At 46.6% G+C, this 18,430-nt stretch overlaps 1 protein-coding gene across 2 annotated transcripts in view; it reads right to left on the bottom strand.

The window, feature by feature from the left end:
- The window catches only part of GBA1 (glucosylceramidase beta 1), a 34,996-nt gene extending 18,818 nt beyond the window's left edge, over positions 1-16,178 (bottom strand). Inside the window, exon 1 of one of the 2 annotated variants that reach the window (XM_035098460.3) lies at positions 15,474-16,178. The gene's annotated coding sequence lies outside the window, so the exon portion shown is untranslated. Of the gene's footprint in view, positions 1-5,296; positions 5,317-15,473 lie in introns of those variants that run through there. The other variant, XM_060269933.2, reaches the window with a different exon arrangement.
- Between the last annotated feature and the right edge of the window lie 2,252 nt (positions 16,179-18,430).

The raw sequence follows: 18,430 nt of genomic DNA, 5'->3' as shown, positions 1-18,430 counted from the left end.
TAGTGATTTAAATCGTGATTTAAATCAAATCCACCCTGCTTCAGATGGATATTTCTGTGACTGTTATTATATCTAATTTCAATGACCTTGCTATTTCTATCTTTACCACTTTGGGTCAACTTGGCGCAAATGAAGTCAACTACTAGTCAATATGAATTGATAACAGCAAGAACAAAAACAACTGAGTCATCATCTGGCTGAGAGGAATCTCATCTGGATTAGTTGCATGCATTGAGCCAATCTGTGGATTGGTCAACTTAATTTGCATGCATTTGCCTGAGCATAAAACCATCTTCCTGAAGGGGAACAACTCTCCTTCCTTTTACGACACGTGTGTGTGTGTGTGTGAGAGAGAGAGAGAGGAGCAGACCTCTTCTAAGACCAAAGGAATATAAAAATAGCCTGTTGGATCGCTGCCTGCTCCATTTCAGGTGGTCAGAAGAGCAGGTGGCCCAACAGATAATCGAGTCCTAAACTAGGTACACTCTGAATTGAGATCTGAAACTCACTGGCAGGGCCGTGGTGCGAAGATCCCTCCGGCGCCCCCCCCCCCCATTTCCCAGAGTTGTTGACCTTTTTTTAGGGAGCTGACACCACACTTGCATATTATCTCTGCTTGGGGAAAAGAAAACAGGAAACATAAACAAACTGTTTTTGTTGCCCGTTTATTGCATGAGTAGCAGGATCTTTTTAGGATTCCAGTTTTGACAGTGTCAAAAGCCACCTGTTTCTCTTATTTGACCAGTTTCAGCTAAGAAATAAGCCTTCAAATTCATCAAGCTTCTGCAGTCAAAAGGACAGGTCTGCTTCCTACACTTGTTATGATCAAGGCTTTGTGCATTGCACAATTTTTGCCACAATATGTTATCAGGCATAGAATTCAGCACCTCAAGTTTCTCAGGTTTAGTCTTGTTAAAAAGCAAGTGATTGGCCCTCATGATAGTGAAGATATGCTTGAAAGTGTGAAGGAGCATCTGGTGAAATCTCAGAGGTAGTTTTATTGTCCTGCATATTATTTTGTAGTACATATGTTTTTAATGTAGAGTGTACAGAACTAAAAAATGTATGAATGTGTAAATTTCCAGGGTGGAGATAACCTTAACAGATTTGCACCATCTTGCACCAAATTGGGAGGCTAATACCCCAGAGGACAGGTCACTTCAAAATGACCTTAACAGATTAGACTACTGGGCCAAGGCAAACAAGATGAATTTTAACAGGGAGAAATGTAAAGTACTACACTTGGGCAAAAAAAATGAAAGGCACAAATACAGGATGGGAGATACCTGGCTTGAGAGCAGTACATGTGAAAAGGATCTAGGAGTCTTGGTAGACCACAAACTTCACATCAGTCAACAGTGTGATGCAGCGGCTAAAAAAGCCAATGCAATTCTGGGCTGCATCAATAGGAGTATAGCATCTAGATCAAGGTAATAGTACCACTGTATTCTGCCCTGGTCAGACCTCACCTGGAGTACTGTGTCCAGTTCTGGGCACCACAGTTCAAGGAGGATACTGACAAGCTGGAACGTGTCCAGAAGAGGGCAACCCAAATGGTCAAAGGCCTGGAAACGATGCCTTATGAGGAACGGCTTAGGGAGCTGGGTATGTTTAGCCTGGAGAAGAGAAGGTTAAGGGGTGATACGATAGCCTTGTTCAAATATATAAAAGGATGTCATATAGAGGAGGGAGAAAGGTTGTTTTCTGCTGCTTCAGAGAAGCGGACACGGAGCAATGGATTTAAACTACAAGAAAGAAGATTCCACCTAAACATTAGGAAGAACTTCCTGACAGTAAGAGCTGTTCGGCAGTGGAATTTGCTACCAAGGAGTGGGGTGGAGTCTCCTCCTTTGGAGGTCTTTAAGCAGAGGCTTGACAGGCATATGTCAAGAATGCTTTGATGGTGTTTCCTGCTTGGCAGGGGGCTGAACTGGATGGCCCTTGTGGTCTCTTCCAACTCTATGATTCTATGATCTACCTACGCATGCAATTAAGCAAACAGGGACTGACCAATATTCAAAGCACAGCACAGAATTCTGTTTCTATAGAACTAATGGGTCAATTTTGGCAAGGAAATGGATAAAAATCTAAAAGGCCTATGCGGAGAAGTGGAAGAAAATCCAACTGAAGCATCCTTTCTTTGTCAAGATTTGCTGGTTTTTTTAATTAGCTAAGATTCATTAGGTTCATTGTCTCTGGCAACGTTTTATAGAAAGATCACAACATGCAAATTGAAAAGCTTGGTTTACATTTAATTAAATACAAATATTTGTAAAGGGTTAGAAGGTTAGCTCCTTCAATTACATTCTTTTCTTGTATTTTTCTTTCTGCACTCTCAAAAGCTTCGTTTTATTTCCCCACATTTAACAAGTCCTGCAACTAAGACTTGGCTTTCAATAACAATTATAAGATAGAAATTATAAAACGTCAATTATAAAATGTCATTTGACAGAGATATAGCAGTCATGTCTGTAAACATTAAAGTCAAAAGTATGCACCCTTTGGTCCAAAATACAGCAGAAAGCCATACACCTGGCTATGATACTGCCCAAAAGCAAAAAAAAAAAAAGCTAGAAGAATTATTCCAGTTGCATTCATATGCTCACTTTACAGGGGAGATGGTTCAGTGTATCTCAATATTTTTCTTTCATTCTATAATTAAATAAAGCGAGGTCTTTGCTTCAAATTACACCAATGTAATCTGCAAGATTTTAGACAACAGGACTTAGGGCAAGAATTAAGTGGGGAGGAAGGGATTCAAGGATTCAAGTCACTTGACAAGCAATATAAGCAGATACTCAATGCAACATGGTAGGGCAGCATTCTTGAGCCATTTTCAAGGCTGCATGTTGGCATTACAAAGTAGACATCAGTTTGCTAGAGAGATGAGTAGCTATAACATGTCCGAACCAGCCGACAGGAAGATCGTCGATCTTTTGGTCACCAGCCAGCACATCATTCATGGGACACACCGGTCCAAGGTCATGTAAAAAGTCTTCCCATTCTGCAGCCAGACAAGTTGCCAAGCGCCTTTCTAAAACAGGCAGTGAGTGCCCTTAGGAAACTCCTTTCATGGCCATTATTTTCACTTATGCCCAGCCTTCAACAAGCTCAACATTGCAGATATCACCCTTCCCCCCCCCATATAGCCCATTTTTAACTCACAACCTCCCTGCAAGGTAGCATTAGGTGAGTCAGAGAGAATGACTGGGCCCCAAATCAGCGAGGGATCTTCAGGGCTAGGCAGAGATTTCTAGCAAAGCACCACCTGGCCTGGCAAGCCGGTCTCGCGGCACCCGGAGGCGGGCTGAGGATGGGCGCCCCAACAAGCCCTTCTCCCGCCCGCTGCCTACCTCTGCGGGTGAAGGTGGCGATGCTAGGCAGAAGTACGAGGGAACTGCAGCGCTGGCACAGGACGGCCTTGCGGTTCCGGCACAGCGGGAGAAAGAATCTCCCGTCGCTGAGCTGGACTCCGCCCCTTCCCTTCACGCTGCCCAAGCAGCTGAGTACTCCCCGCGCCCCCAGTGGCAGCTTCAGGTACTGCAGGGCTCTTTCTGAGCTCTATTCAGCTCTCGGCTCTTCCCTGGAGTCCCAGACGGCTTCAGCTCAGCCGGGACTCCCAACCAGGCGCCCTCCGGAGCTTGGCGCCCTGGCGCATTGCGCCACCCAGCCCAGCCCTAGAGCCGGCCCTGCTCACTGGGAGCCTGTAGAGTTGATTCAATACCAGCAAAAGAGGCTCTCCTCTCCAGATCCAATTAGCAACATAGCATCCTTATTCTGGGCTAGCTGCAGTTCCCGATCTGTCTTCAAGGGCAGTCCCATGTAACACACATTGCAATAATAATAATAATAATAATAATAATTTATTTGTACCCCGCCCATCCGGCTGGGTTTCCCCAGCCACTCTGGGTGGCTTCCAACAAAGATTAAAATACATTAAAATGTCACACATTAAAAACTTCCCTAAACAGGGCTGCCTTCAGATGTTTTCTAAGTGTCAATGAGTTGTTTATCTCTTTGATATCTGATGGGAGGGCATTCCACTACCAAGAAGGCCCTCTGCCTGGTTCCCTGTAACTTTGCTTCTCGCAACGAGGGAACTGCCAGAAGGCCCTCGGCGCTGGACCTCAGTGTCCGGGCTGAATGATGGAGGTGGAGACGCTCCTTCAGGTATACTGGGCCGAGGCCGTTTAGGGCTTTAAAGGTCAGCACCAACACTTTGACTTGTGCTCAAGCGCTGAAGTTACCAGGGCATGGATAACTGCGGCTGCTCACTGTCTGTACATCAGCCTCAACCCAAACAATGTTCTTCATACCACTGAGGCTACCTGAACATCAAAAGATTAAGTTAATTGCTCTCTTTGGGCTGTGTTCCCTATCTGTTAAGGGAAGTACTATGTGTTCTAGAACCCTTGAGGTTGTGTTAATTCTACTCAAAGCACACATTTTGAAATCTGTCACCGCCATGCTTAGCTGACCGGCACCACTTACGACAATTAATAATTACCACTGTTATAAACAATACTACTGTTAAAAAATGCATTATTGTTGTAAGTACTGTATTCCACAAGTGCATCCCAGTCTATAAGGGGGTGGCTTGACCTAAGAGAGGGGCAACCGACACCGCGAAACAGCCGCAGGGATTTCGTCCTTAGTGAGTTTACAGCCAGGAAGGCATCTGAACCTAGAGCAGGCATCCCCAAACTGCGGCCCTCCAGATGTTTTGGCCTACAACTCCCATGATCCCTAGCTAGGAGGACCAGTGGTCAGGGATGATGGGAATTGTAGTCCAAAACATTTGGAGGGCCGAAGTTTGGGGGTGCCTGACCTAGAGTATCATGGCTCACAGCTTACCCTCATGGGTGTCACAAGGGGGGGGGCAAAGAGGGGCAGGGGCAGCCCCCCTCTCCCCCCAGAATGAACCAGACGAACCATAATCCCCAAATCCCCAGCTTTCTTTTTTTTTAAAAAAAGAGTATGTTTCTAGCATTGGTAGAACCTGAGATATGAGATAAAAAGTACAGTACTGTATTTCTCATATTGTTTTTTGCAATAAATTAGCCTGCTCCCCCTCTTTCAGTCTTTTGTCTTACTTGCCCCCCTGGCAAAAACTCACGCAGACACCCACTTTTCCAAGCGACGCTGTGTCCCTCGAGATGTGCTGGATTCCAGCTCTCAGCTGCCAGCACAATTGACGGTCAGGGATGATGGGAGATGTAGTCCGTCAACATCCACAGAGCGAAAGGTTCCCCCATCTCTGGTTTAACTCACCGCGCCACACGTCTCTTTTACCTACCCATCAAGCTTCGCTCTCTCCGCTTCAGATTAGCAGTTGTGCCCTCTGTGGCATTCATCCACCGCCCGCCTACCTCCGCGCCAACCCTCGGCAGTTTTTATTTGCACCGCCGACTCACCCACTCTTGTCACGCCCCTTCTGCAGGCAAGGCGCCTCCCCCTGGCTTCCCGTTCTAGGTCAAGTCAGAGTGACTTGGTATCAGTATGAAATCAAGGGGCCTGCAACACCACATAAAACTGCAATTAAAAAAAAAGGCTAATCCGTAGCGTTGATACAGACTGTTGCACTGATTGCCCAAGCGCTTTTTGAGAATGTTCTGAAATCAAATCTCTGCAAAGATCTCACCTGACTTCTTGCAGAAGGAGGTGAGCAAGTCAGATTCAGGCTGTGAGGCCAGATGGCATCTGTTTAAGAGAGTCACACACTGCTTATCCCTCCTCTACACCCCTGTGAGTGTGATCCCTGACTGGTTGGGACATGTGTCTGGGACAGCCATGACGAAGCTGTGGCCCTCCAGAAGTTGCTGGACTACAACTCCCACCAGCCATGCAAGGTGGGGCTAGCTAGCCCAATACTTCTGGGGTGTATCATTCTGAAGTAAACAATAATTACTCCCGGGGTAAACAACATTTAGCGAGATATACCCTGTGCAACGTAATGTTGGTGCCTTACCCATAAGCCATTTGTGGTAACTGAAATATGCGCCAACCTCCCTGTTTTTCCTCCCTATAAGCTAAACAAAGACACACACTAAATAGCACCTACCGTGTTCTTCAACACCCTTCCCCAACCTGGTGCCCTCCCATCACCCCTCACGATTAGCCAATGGCACCAACACCATCTAGAAGGCACCGCGGTTCCCCCATCCCTGGCTTACACCTCTTGTTATGTGATCCCTGATTGATTAGGACACGTGTCAAGGAAAGGGCTGAGGCTGCCCAGATGTTTCTCGACTCCGACTCCCACCATCCCTGACCACTGGGGCTGATGGGAGCTAGAGTCCAGAATCTGGAAAGCCAGCAGACTCCCGAACATCTGCTCTATAACTTCTCTGATGTACATCCGCATAATCCTTTCCCTAGCATCCGACTAATCAAATTTCAACGAATATTTCAGATCAAAGCAAGCAGAAGTTAATATTGTTCTGTTTTGCCCAACCTGCCGAATAGTCAATAAAGGGGCACCACATCTCCTTGAATTGTGGTTTTTGCTGCCTCCCACTTCATAATCTGATACACTCGATTCATTGGAGCAACCACACGATTTGTTAAGTTATCCTTTCCCATTATCTATTTATTCATTTACTTGCTGTATTTTTATCCTTTTTAGAGATAAGAATATAAGAAGAGCTCGGCCCATAATAATAATAATAATAATAATAATAATAATAATAATAATAATAATAATATTTTTTTATTTAAATGCCGCCCATCTGACTGGGTTGCCCCAGACACTTTGGGCGGCTCCCGACAAAATATCAAAAACACAATAAAACATAAAACATTTAAAACCTCCCTATACAATGGTACCTCTCAAGACGAATGCCCTGCAAGACGAATTTTTCGCAAGACGAATTCGTTTTGCGAAAAATTCGTCTTGCGAATCGCGGTTTCCCATAGGAATGCACTGAAATTTAATTAATGCGTTCCTATGGGCAAAAAAAGAAAAGAAATTTCAATGCATTCCTATGGGAAACCACGATTCGCAAGATGAATTTTTCGCAAAACGAATTGACTCGCGGAACGAATTAAATTCGTCTTGCGAGGCACCACTGTACAGGGCTGCCTTCAGATATCTTCTAAAAGTCAAAGAGTTGTTTATCTCCTTGACATCTGATGGGAGGGCGTTCCACAGGGAGGGCGCCACTACGAAGAAGGCCCTTCACGTATACGGAGCCAAAGCCATTTAGGGCTTTAAAGGTCAGCACCAACACTTTGAATTGGGCTCGGAAACATACTGGGGGCCAATATAGATAGATCCCTTAGGACAGTGTTATCTGTTCTCACAGGAGCTGCCCAGATGAGAAGCTCGCGAGCGGGTCCTGAGTGCGACAGCAACACTCTCCTCTTGTGATTCCTAGCAACAGGCATTCACTGCCTCTGACAGAGGAAGTAGAACTTTTGCGATTCATAAGAAAGGAAGGAAAGGCCCTAGGATCTAAGATATTTATTCTCCTACTGACGGGTGAGATCTCTAAGAGTCCAAATTACGTATGACACATGGAATTGTATTCAATGATCGTATCAAGTGATTTAGACATGTCCGATTTTACTTATTAATTTGTCACATTTAAATCACCCTTTCCAAGGAAACACACTGAATATTTAGTCCAAATTATATTTGTACAGGGACCCAGGTGGCGCTGTGGTTAAACCACTGAGCCTAGGGCTTGCTGATCAGAAGGTCGGCGGTTCGAATCCCTGTGACGGGGTGAGCTCCCGTTGCTTGGTCCCAGCTCCTGCCAACCTAGCAGTTCGAAAGCATGTCAAAATGCAAGTAGATAAATAGGAACCGCTACAGCGGGAAGGTAAACGGTGTTTCCATGTGCTGCTCTGGTTTGCCAGAAGCGGCTTTGTCATGCTGGCCACATGACCTGGAAGCTATACGCCGGCTCCCTCGGCCAATAATGTGAGATGAGCGCGCAACCCCAGAGTCGGTCACGACTGGACCTAATGGCCAGGGGTACCTTTACCTTTACCTTTATATTTGTACAGGTGAGGACGGAAGAAATTGGATTATAGATATGGAACTGTGTGTGTGTAAAAAAAGGGAAAGAGGGAGAGAAGCTCTGTTTTGCAAAAGGTTTAGGATGGAAACTTAGAGCTGACTCTTCCCCATCCTTTATTATTTACAGAGTGAACTGAAAAACGCTAAGAGGACTTGGAATTTAATTCAATTGGAAGTCTAACTGCTCATTCATCTTCAGTCAGACGGAAGTATGAAAGGAGTCTGCAAACTTGCCAAAGAACTGATAAGGTTCATTACTGAGTCATCTGCAGTTCGACAGCCCACTCTTCTTCCCACGCTGAAGGGGGAAATGGCGAAAACAGGATATTTATTGGGAGAGAGTGGTTTTTGCAGTTGTTCTTAAAGTTGCAAAACAACAAAGCACAGGACAGAGCGAGGGAGAAATTTCTGGAAAAACAATGGGATATCAGCTCCGCCCAAGGCATGATGGATAACAGCAAGAACTGGAAAAAGATAGGCATAAAATTTTGCAAGGACAGGAAGACACACCACAGACAGAATGATTGCCACACACAGGAAGAACAAGCATATTGTTTGAGTGCCCCACCTGTAGTTTCATAAATCATTTAATGTGTCAACACGAATAGAAGTTACTAATATTGCCGTTCTTGTATAAGGGATTCTTATTATGGCTGTAATGGAACAGAAATTAATAAGATGCTGGAACGCAGAAATAAAGAAAATAATCAAGCCGTCAATTCTAGCATGTGGGGGCCCACCTTATCCAAATTAAATATTTGAACTATTGGTAATTGGTAATATAAGTCAATTGGTAATTGACTTATAAATTGGTATTGTTATAAGGAGGCTTTTATTGGATTGTAATAATAATAATAATAATAATAATAATAATAATAATAATAATAATAATATATTATTTATACCCCGCCCATCTGGCCGGGTTCCCCCAGCCACTCTGGGCGGCTTCCAACAAAACATTAAAATACAGAAATCAAACATTAAAAGCTTCCCTAAACAGGGCTGCCTTGAGATGCCTTCTAAAGATCTGGTAATTGTTGTTCTCTTTGACCTTTGGTGGGAGGGCATTCCACAGGGTGGGTGCCACTACCGAGAAGGCCCTCTGCCTGGTTCCCTGTAACTTGGCTTCTCGTAGCGAGGGAACCGCCAGAAGGCCCTCGGTGCTGGACCTCAGTGTCCGGGCAGAACGATGGGGGAGGAGATGCTCCTTCAGGTATACTGGGCCGAGGCCGTTTAGGGCTTTAAATTGAAAGCTAATCAAAACTATTATCAAGATGGATTGAACTAACTTTATCACCAAACTGGCTCATGTTGTAAGGGAAAGACGTGTGCTGGAATTAGTTCCTTTGGGGCAAGTTGAGCTTGGAACAGGTTCCTTTTTTTTAAAAAAAACTCCCTGAGCTGAGGAATCGATGTCTAGGGGGCATTTGGAAAAAAACATGTGTAATTCAGGCTTCAAAAAACAATCACAGGGTTGAAACACCTTAATGAGGAAAGACTAAAGCTTATGCTTTGTTTTTTTTAGGTTAGGACTCAAGTGCCCTGTGGCATTATGGCATTCAGAGGCACCCCCTTGGCTAAGGCCTCCCCCCCCCCATTTTTATTATGGTATTTTGGCTTTTGTTGTCATTGTTGTCACCGTCACTCAGCCTAACCTACCTCATAGGGCTGTAGTGAGGATATACAGTGGTACCTCGGTTCTCAAACGTAATCCATTCCAGAAAACCGTTCGAGTTCCGAAACGTTCGAAAACCGAGGCGCAAAGGGCTATCTGCAAATTCAATTGAGAAAATTGAAAAACACGCAGCGGAAGCCGTTCCGAGGTGCATTTGAAAACGGAAGCATTTACTTCCAGGTTTTCAGCGTTCGGGTTCTGAAACATTCGTCAACGGAGACGTTCGAGAACCGAGGTACCACTGTAATAGGTAGAATCATATACTCCTTGGAAGGCACGTCATTTGTACTAGCAAATAAAGTACAATTAAACCTCTGGCCACAGGGCAATCTTTGGATTCCAGACTTCTGGAATCTGGAGTCACATCTAAACCACAGACGACTGTATTAGAAGAGTAGACAGTCCTAATAATAATATAGTAATAATTTTTTATTTGTACCCCGCCCATCTGGCTGAGTCTCCCCAGCCCCTCTGGGCGGCTCCCAATCGAATATTAAAACAATACAGCTTCCCCAAGGAATTATGGGAGACGCAGTTTGTTAAGGGGGCTGAGAGTTGTTTGGAGACACCCCTTGTTCCCCTTCCAGAACTTCAATTGTGGTTTAAAGCAGAGCTTTCTAAACTTTTCACGTTGGTGACCCACTTTTTAGACACGCATCGTTTCGCGATGCAGTCATTCAGTTTGACTAGCAAATCGGAGGTTAAACTAGCCCCTTTCCAGCCCCGGGGGAAGCGCGGGGAGCATTCGCACGACACAACTGCACACTGCAGCTGACACACTAACATGCCGCGACACACGGTTTGGAAAGCTCTGGTTGAAACAAGGAGTTCCTCTTCGCAGGAAATAGGGGCGCACATTCAACATCCTCTACCCTCCCCACAAACCAATCAGCGAACACGTAGTCTGGAAGCAGGTCCACAGCCCCTCCTCCTGGCAACGTGTCCCAAATTGTTGGTTGTTTCCACGTAAGGTAGGCCGCATCCCAACCTAGGTGAGATAAGGCCATAGCTAAGGGTGCTAAAGGGAGAGGGAGCTGTCACGTACAGATAGGGAACCCAGATGTTTCACTCAATTTATGACACTACACACCCATGGTGTGGGTGTGTGCAAGAGACATTAATGCAGCGGAGGAGGAAGGTGAGCCATCTTCACACCAAGTGGCAGAAGCAAAATTAGCTTTGCCCACAGCACGAACTATAATTTTCAAGACAACCGTTTGCCAGGAGATTCTTGTCAAATCTCCAGGGACGGGTGGTGCTGTAGTCTAAACCACTGAGCCTCTTGGGCTTGCCAAACTGAAGGTCGGCGGTTCGAATCCCTGCGACGGAGTGAGCTCCTGTTGCTCTGTCGCAGCTCCTGCTGCCAACCTAGCAGTTTGAAAGCACACCAGTGCAAGTAGATGAATAGGTACCACTGCAGCGGGAAGGTAAACGGCGTTTCCGTGTGATTTGGTTTCCGTCACAGTGTTCCGTTGCACCAGAAGCGGGGTTAGTCATGCTGGCCACATGACCTGGAAAGCTGTATGTGGGCAAACGCCGGCTCCCTCGGCCTGAAAGCGAGATGAGCGCCGCAACCCCGTAGTCGCCTTTGACTGGACTTAAACTTCCATGGGTCCTTTACCTTTTACCTGTCACATCTCACTTTCCTGGAAGACAGCTTTTATTCTCACTTCTTCTTTTTCGTGACTTCGTACCTCGACCCACAAATCTTACGATTTTCTTTCCCATCTTAGGGACTCTCCTCCGGATTTGTGTAGGGTTTACTCCTGAGCCTTTTCTTCTCCTGAAGATATCCCACAAGGCAGCAGAGGTTTAAGATCAGAGTTTTCCTTCTCTGAGACTGGCTGCCTCCCAAGGTGGATGTTATGTACTGGATGTTATGAATCCTAGAACAATAGGATCCAGAATGCAGCAGTCTGATCGGTCTGCAGGAGCCACCCAGTCCAGCTCCAGGTGGAAGTGAATCAGCGACCTGATTGGCCTGCAAGAGCAGCCAATCAGGCTCCTGGATGAAGTGAATCAGCAACCCAATTGGCCTGAAGGAGCCACCCAATCCAGTTCCAGGTGGAAGTGAATCAGCAACCTGATTGGCCTGCAAGAGCAGCCAATCAGGCTCCTGGATGAAGTGAATCAGCAACCTGATTGGCCTAGAGGAGAAGCCCGGAATTAGCCAATCCCGCAGGGCCTATTGTGTAAATAATGTATATATAACAGAAGTTTTGGGGAAAGTTTCATTCACTGTTTTACATGCTGCAATAAAGAGCATGAAATCACTACAGGACTCCAAGTATATTTCAGTGGACAAGCCCCATGTGCCCCTCACAGCATGTGCAGAAACCCCCTCCTTTGACCCAATCTAGGTCTTGTCCACTCCATCTGCCAGAGCCTGTCTTTGCATGCAGGGGGAAGCCTCTCACTCACCGAGGGTTTGAGACCCATCGGCTCCCCTCACTCAAAGCCATTCCCAGGGTATGCCTGCTGTCACATGCTGGCAGCTTCTAGGAGCCACAGATGAGAGATGAGTGCAGGGTGGGGACCAAAGGTGGACAAGCTGCCTCAGACAGAACACTACCCTTTCTCTATGGCAGGGGTCAGCAAACTTTTTCCGCAGGGGGCTGGTCCACTGTCCCTGACTCTTGGGGGAAAATATGAATGAATTCCTGTGCCTCACAAATAACCCAGAGATGCATTTTAAATAAAAGCACACATTCTACTCATGTAAAAACACCAGGCAGGCCCCACAAATACAGGCATCCACAGGAATTTTTTGGGTAGGGGAGGCGGCAGCAAAGTAAATATTCCAGATCATTTCATCAAAATACATACCTGTCAGAGATCATAGAATCATAGGATCATAGAGTTGGAAGAGACCACAAGGGCCATCCAGTCCAACCCCCTGCCAAGCAGGAAACACCACCAAAGCATTCTTGGCATATGCTTGTCAAGCCTCTGCTTAAAGACCTCCAAAGAAGGAGACTCCACCACACTCCTTGGCAGCAAATTCCACTGCTGAACAGCTCTTACTGTCAGGAAGTTCTTCCTAATGTTTAGGTGGAATCTTCTTTCTTGTAGTTTGAATCCATTGCTCCGTGTCCGCTTCTCTGGAGCAGCAGAAAACAACCTTTCTCCCTCCTCTATATGACATCCTTTTATATATTTGAACATGGCTATCATATCACCCCTTCACCTTCTCTTCTCCAGGCTAAACATACCCAGCTCCCTAAGCCGTTCCTCATAAGGCACCATTTCCAGGCCTTTGACCATTTTGGTTGCCCTCTTCTGGACACGTTCCAGCTTGTCAGTATCCTTCTTGAACTGTGGTGCCCAGAACTGGACACAGTACTCCAGGTGAGGTCTGACCAGAGCGGAATACAGTGGTACTATTACTTCCCTTCATCTAGATCTGGGGTCAGCAAACTTTTTCAGCAGGGGGGCCGGTCCACTGTCCCTCAGACCTTGTGGGGGGGGCCGGACTATATTTTGGAAATAAATATGAACCAATTCCTATGCCCCACAAATAACCCAGAAATGCATTTTAAATAAAAGCACGCATTCTACTCATGTAAAAACATGCTGGTTCCTGGACCATCCGCGGGCTGGATTTAGAAGGTGATTGGGCCAGATCTGGCCCCCGGGCCTTAGTTTGCCTACCCATGCTCTACAGTATGTGTTTTTTTTGTTTTGTTTTTTACAAAATACAACACGCTAGACAGAAATCCCACACTTGACGTGTTCTCGCCCCACCTCCCATTCCCACATCCCAGTCACTTCAGTTCCATCCCAGGATTTTATCTGCATTTTTATCTCCATAACAGGAAAAGCATCGCTGCTTGAATTTCCACACCCTACGCTGGTCTTAAAGGGGCAGGTATAGACAAGCAGTTTGCAAATCCCTATGCAGAATAGAAGGGCCATAAACTCGATGGCAGAACATCTCCTATGCATGCAGAGGGTGGGTCCCAAACTCAACCCCCAGCATTTCCAGGTGGGGTTGTGGGTGGAAACCCTCGCCTGAAGGGCTGCTGCCAGTCAGTGTAGACAACACTGAGTTAGGTCCACGGGGAAGAGCCTCAGCGGAAGACCTTAAGCATCTCGGTGCCTCAGTAACCATGACAGCAGCCCTGTTTGGGTTAAAAGCAGACCCCGGGTCTGAAAAGGTTGAAGAAACATGGCAAAGCAAATCTCGGGGTCGGGGGTTCGAGCCCCACATTGGGTGAAGGATGCCTGCATTGCCGGGGGTTGGACTAGATGACCACCGGGGTCCCCTTCCAACTCTACAATGCTATGTTCCTCTACATTTGTCACCAGGTTTGACATCTGGGCTTTACAGGATTTGGTTTGTTGGCACACTTCCAGCCTATGATTCTCTTGCACAGCAGCCTCTCTGGATTCAGATGCAAAAGAGAGATACAACTGTGAGTGCCACCTGCATACTGGGGACACTTCATTCCGATATTCCTGATGTCAGCTCCCAGCAGGACCCTGCAGGGAAGCTCACATGGTGTCAAACAGTGCCCCCACCCCGTATGGTATGCTCACACTCCCCCCCCCCAAATCTCTCTCCCATTTCTGGAATCAATTCAAATATTCCCTCTCCTCCAAGCATGCCTGGAGAAGCTGAACCGGTTCCACCCACTCTGCACCTTGCCCACTCACAAAAGGGGGGATTCCCCTGGGAGAGGGATGGTCTATTTAACTGGAACTATGGGGAAATAGGGACGTGGGTGGCACTGTGGGTTAAACCACAGAGCCTAGGGCTTGCCGATCAGAAGGTTGGCGGTTTGAATCCCCGCGACGGGGTGAGCTCCCGTTGTTCGGTCCCAGTTCCTGCCCACCTAGCGGTTCGAAAGCACGTCAAAGTGCAAGTAGATAAATACTGTAGGTATCGCTCCAGCAGGAAAGTAAACGCCGTTTCCGTGCGCTGCTCTGGTTCGCCAGAATCGGCTTCGTCATGCTGGCCACATGACCTGGAAGCTGTACGCCGGCTCCCTCGGCCAATAACGCGAGATGAGCGCCGCAACCGCAGAGTCGGTCACAGCTGAGTCAGGGGCCCCTTTACCTTTACCTATGAGGAAATAGGGGCCTCACCACAACTCTGAACGAACTACAGTTCCCAGAATTCTTGGGGGGGGGGCGACAAACTGTGACTGTCTAGTGCTTTGAATGTATGCTGCCGAAGTGACCGTCCGGTCCGCAGTAGAAGACTGCAGCAAACCTCCTATAAATCACACAGCCCGTACATATAGCAGTGGGGACTCTCCCTCCCTCCAAATCTCTCCTTTTCCAACCTACACCTACTGTAACTAACGCTATAAAATCGAAATAATCCACCTAAGACTCTTTCCCATTCCGTTCCCTCAGATGTTCTCTCTTCTGCAGCGATTGTTTGACTGTAAGCATCTAGAGGCAGAGACCTCCCGCCTCCTATTGATGAACTGACAAACATTTTAAAGGAAGGCGAATAACAACAACAACAACAACAACAATGGGGCAGGGGTCCTTAAAGCAGCTGGATTTCACCCGAGAAGCCGGAATCCCCTTTTCTACACACAATAGTTTTAACGCACAGGAGCCCTGTCACCTTTGGAATATGGCCACCCTTAACAATAATTATTTAAAGGTAGGAAGTGAGGTGGGGCCCTGGGGGAGAGAGACTTGGCGTGAGTTTTAAGCCGGCTCATAAAATAGTTGGTAATAGGAAGCGAAAGGGGGAACGGTCAGAAGCAGAACCACCCCAGCATGATGAATAAAAGAAAAATATAGAGACCCGCTTACCCAGCAAGACGAGAGTCGGTGTCTTTTTTTCCCTTTCCAGGAAGCAGCCGGTAAAGATTTTGCAGCCGGACTTCCACAGCCAGCCCAAGGCGAGCTGATCATATGATCCGCGGTCACATGACACCAGTATTGTGGGTGGGTGGGGGTTCGCTCACCCCACAGAAGCAGAAGCGGGCTCGTTTACTTCGGAGCAAGCGTGCTGCCTAGGATCGAGGGAGACAGTTGCTTGCTTCGGAGCAAAAAGATGCCGTAGGGTCGGATCCGCCCTGCAAAGAGCTGGGCTTAAAACAAGGAAATTTCTCCCGGCGTGGGAGGGTTTTGCTTCCTCTCTCCAATCGATCTGTTGGGTTGCAAGGCAGTTTTCTTGGCTGCAGCGGAGACTCCCGTTGTCACTCTGGAATTAATGTTGTTTAGTCGTTTAGCCGTGTCCGACTCTTCGTGACCCCATGGACCAGAGCACCATCATTTTTGACCACATCCAGTTTACCAAGGTTCATGGTTCTTACATTCCAGGTTCTTGTGTTATGTATTGAAGTCACTGTATATAGTTTTCCCTCAGGTCCGAGGCAGTTGTTTTAGGAGGGAACTTTAGGAGGGAATTTTGAATGATGTTTTGTTACATTGTTTGAACCAGCCTCTACAAAAGCAGGCTGGCTCAGCAGTTCAGTTCAGTTCTGTTCTGACTCAAATAAAGAGCTGTTTGGAGAATCGCTGTGTTGTCTGCTGCTCACTCACAACTTGTTGTTGTTTAGTTGTTTAGTCGTGTCCGACTCTTCGTGACCCCACGGACCATAGCACGCCAGGCACTCCTGTCTTCCACTGCCTCCCGCAGTTTGGTCAAACTCATGTTCGTAGCTTCGAGAACACTGTCCAACCATCTTGTCCTCTGTCGTCCCCTTCTCCTAGTGCCCTCCATCTTTCCCAACATCAGGGTCTTTTCCAGGGAGTCTTCTCATGAGGTGGCCAAAGTATTGGAGCCTCAGCTTCACAATCTGTCCTTCCAGTGAGCACTCAGGGCTGATTTCCTTCAGAATGGATAGGTTTGATCTTCTTGCAGTCCATGGGGCTCTCAAGAGTCTCCTCCAGCACCATAATTCAAAAGCATCAATTCTTCGGCGATCAGCCTTCTTGATGGTCCAGCTCTCACTTCCATACATCACTACTGGGAAAACCATAGCTTTAACTATACGGACCTTTGTAGGCAAGGTGATGTCCCTGCTTTTTAACAACTTAACACTATGCAATATTTTTCTTTACAGCATTGGACTTTCCTTTCGCTTCCAGGCATATCTGCAACTGAGCGACCTTTTGGCTTTGGCCCAGCCGCTTCATCAGCTCTGAATCTACTTGTACTTGTCCTCCGCTCTTCCTCAGTAGCATGTTGGACGCCTTCCGACCTGAGGGGCTCATCTTCCAGCATCATAACTTTTATATGCCTGTTGTCTTTGTCCATGGAGTTTTCTTGGCAGGGATACTGGAGTGGCTTGCTGGTTCCTTCTCCAGGTGGATCACATTTAGTCAAAACTCTCCACTATGACCTGTCCATCTTGGGTGGCACTGCACGGCATAGCCCATAGCTTCTCTGAGTTATTCAAGCCCCTTCGCCACGACAAGGCAGTGATCCATGAAGGAGCTGGAAGTAATAGTGATTCATAATACAGTAATTGATAAATCGTGATCAGTCATCTGCTGTCCTAGCCTCCACCAGCAACATCCTCCTTTCATCCCTCCGCTCTCCCCCCCCCCAAAAAATAAGCCTGAAGAAGTGTTCAATAATAATAATAATTTTATTATTTGTACCGCCGCCCATCTGACTGGGTTGCCCCAGCCACTCTTCGACAGCTTCCATCATATACAGGAACGTCATCTGTAAAAATACAGCTCACTGTCTTCCATGGTGAATATAATATGGGTAGATCTACTATGCCATACATTTAATCAATGCATGTTTAAAACACATGAATCCTGGGAACTGTAGTTTAAGGATGCTGGGAATGGTAGCGGTGTGTGTGTGTCTGTGAACTACAGCTCCTAGCATTCTGTGGTGCAAATAATGTGTTCGAAATGTGCTGTTGGATGTGGCTTAAATGCATTTGCACCTTCCTGTCTCCCGGTTAAAGCAAGGGGTCCACATGATGTCCTCACAATCTCTGTGTGGTTCCAGACCTCTCGCACCCTTTTAATATGGAGTTTTTTTCCACTTCTGGCCATTTTGGACTTTCAAAGGATTGGCAGCTAGGTGGAGAGCATGGGTGTAGCCAGGGGGAATGGGGGCTGTTGCCTCCCCCAAATAAGTAAATAAATAAAAATACTTAACTGAAAGAAGAAATAATCAGAATATTCCAAGTGGCAGCTCTTGGAAGGGGAGGACCTTGCATGGATGCTCCTGAATTTAACTGAGAGACAGGCAGGTGCAAATCCACATTTTGCTCCGGTGAGGACAAACCCTTTAGATAATGTCAATAAATACATTATTTCAATTCTTTTTGCATAGAACTTCCCTTCTCTCCCCCCCCCCGCCTCCCCACTAACAAATTTTGAAATCTACTTGCCTGCACTTTTTAAAATCTACTTGACCATCTGCCAAGGATCCCAAAGTCACGAGTAAATCAATAAACGCATAAACGCATTTATATCCCACAGATGCAGGTGGATCCTTTTGTGATTATGTTCAGACAATATAATTTTAAAGGCACATAAAGTTCTAATGAACTGGGATTGCAATCCTGATAAGCCAGATGTGGCAATGTGGTTCAAATGGGGAACATGGAAGGCAGCCACAAATCTCATAGGCAATCAACCTAACCTCCAGTGCAGGCATGTTGTGAGGACAAAGTTGTGATAAGCATGTGATAAAATTGAAACGGGGTAAAATTGAATACAGCTTGGGTGGTGCCTTCTCTTCTGGGGTCCACATATGACTGGGCCGAGAGCGGCCAGAGGCAAAAGGGAGCAGG

Source organism: Zootoca vivipara, chromosome 16 (assembly GCF_965207765.1).
Source record: "Zootoca vivipara chromosome 16, rZooViv2.hap1.1, whole genome shotgun sequence".
Classification (NCBI taxonomy): Eukaryota; Metazoa; Chordata; class Lepidosauria; order Squamata; family Lacertidae; genus Zootoca; species Zootoca vivipara.
Note: the sequence above shows the minus strand (reverse complement) of the source record. Positions and strands in the feature narration are given on the sequence as shown.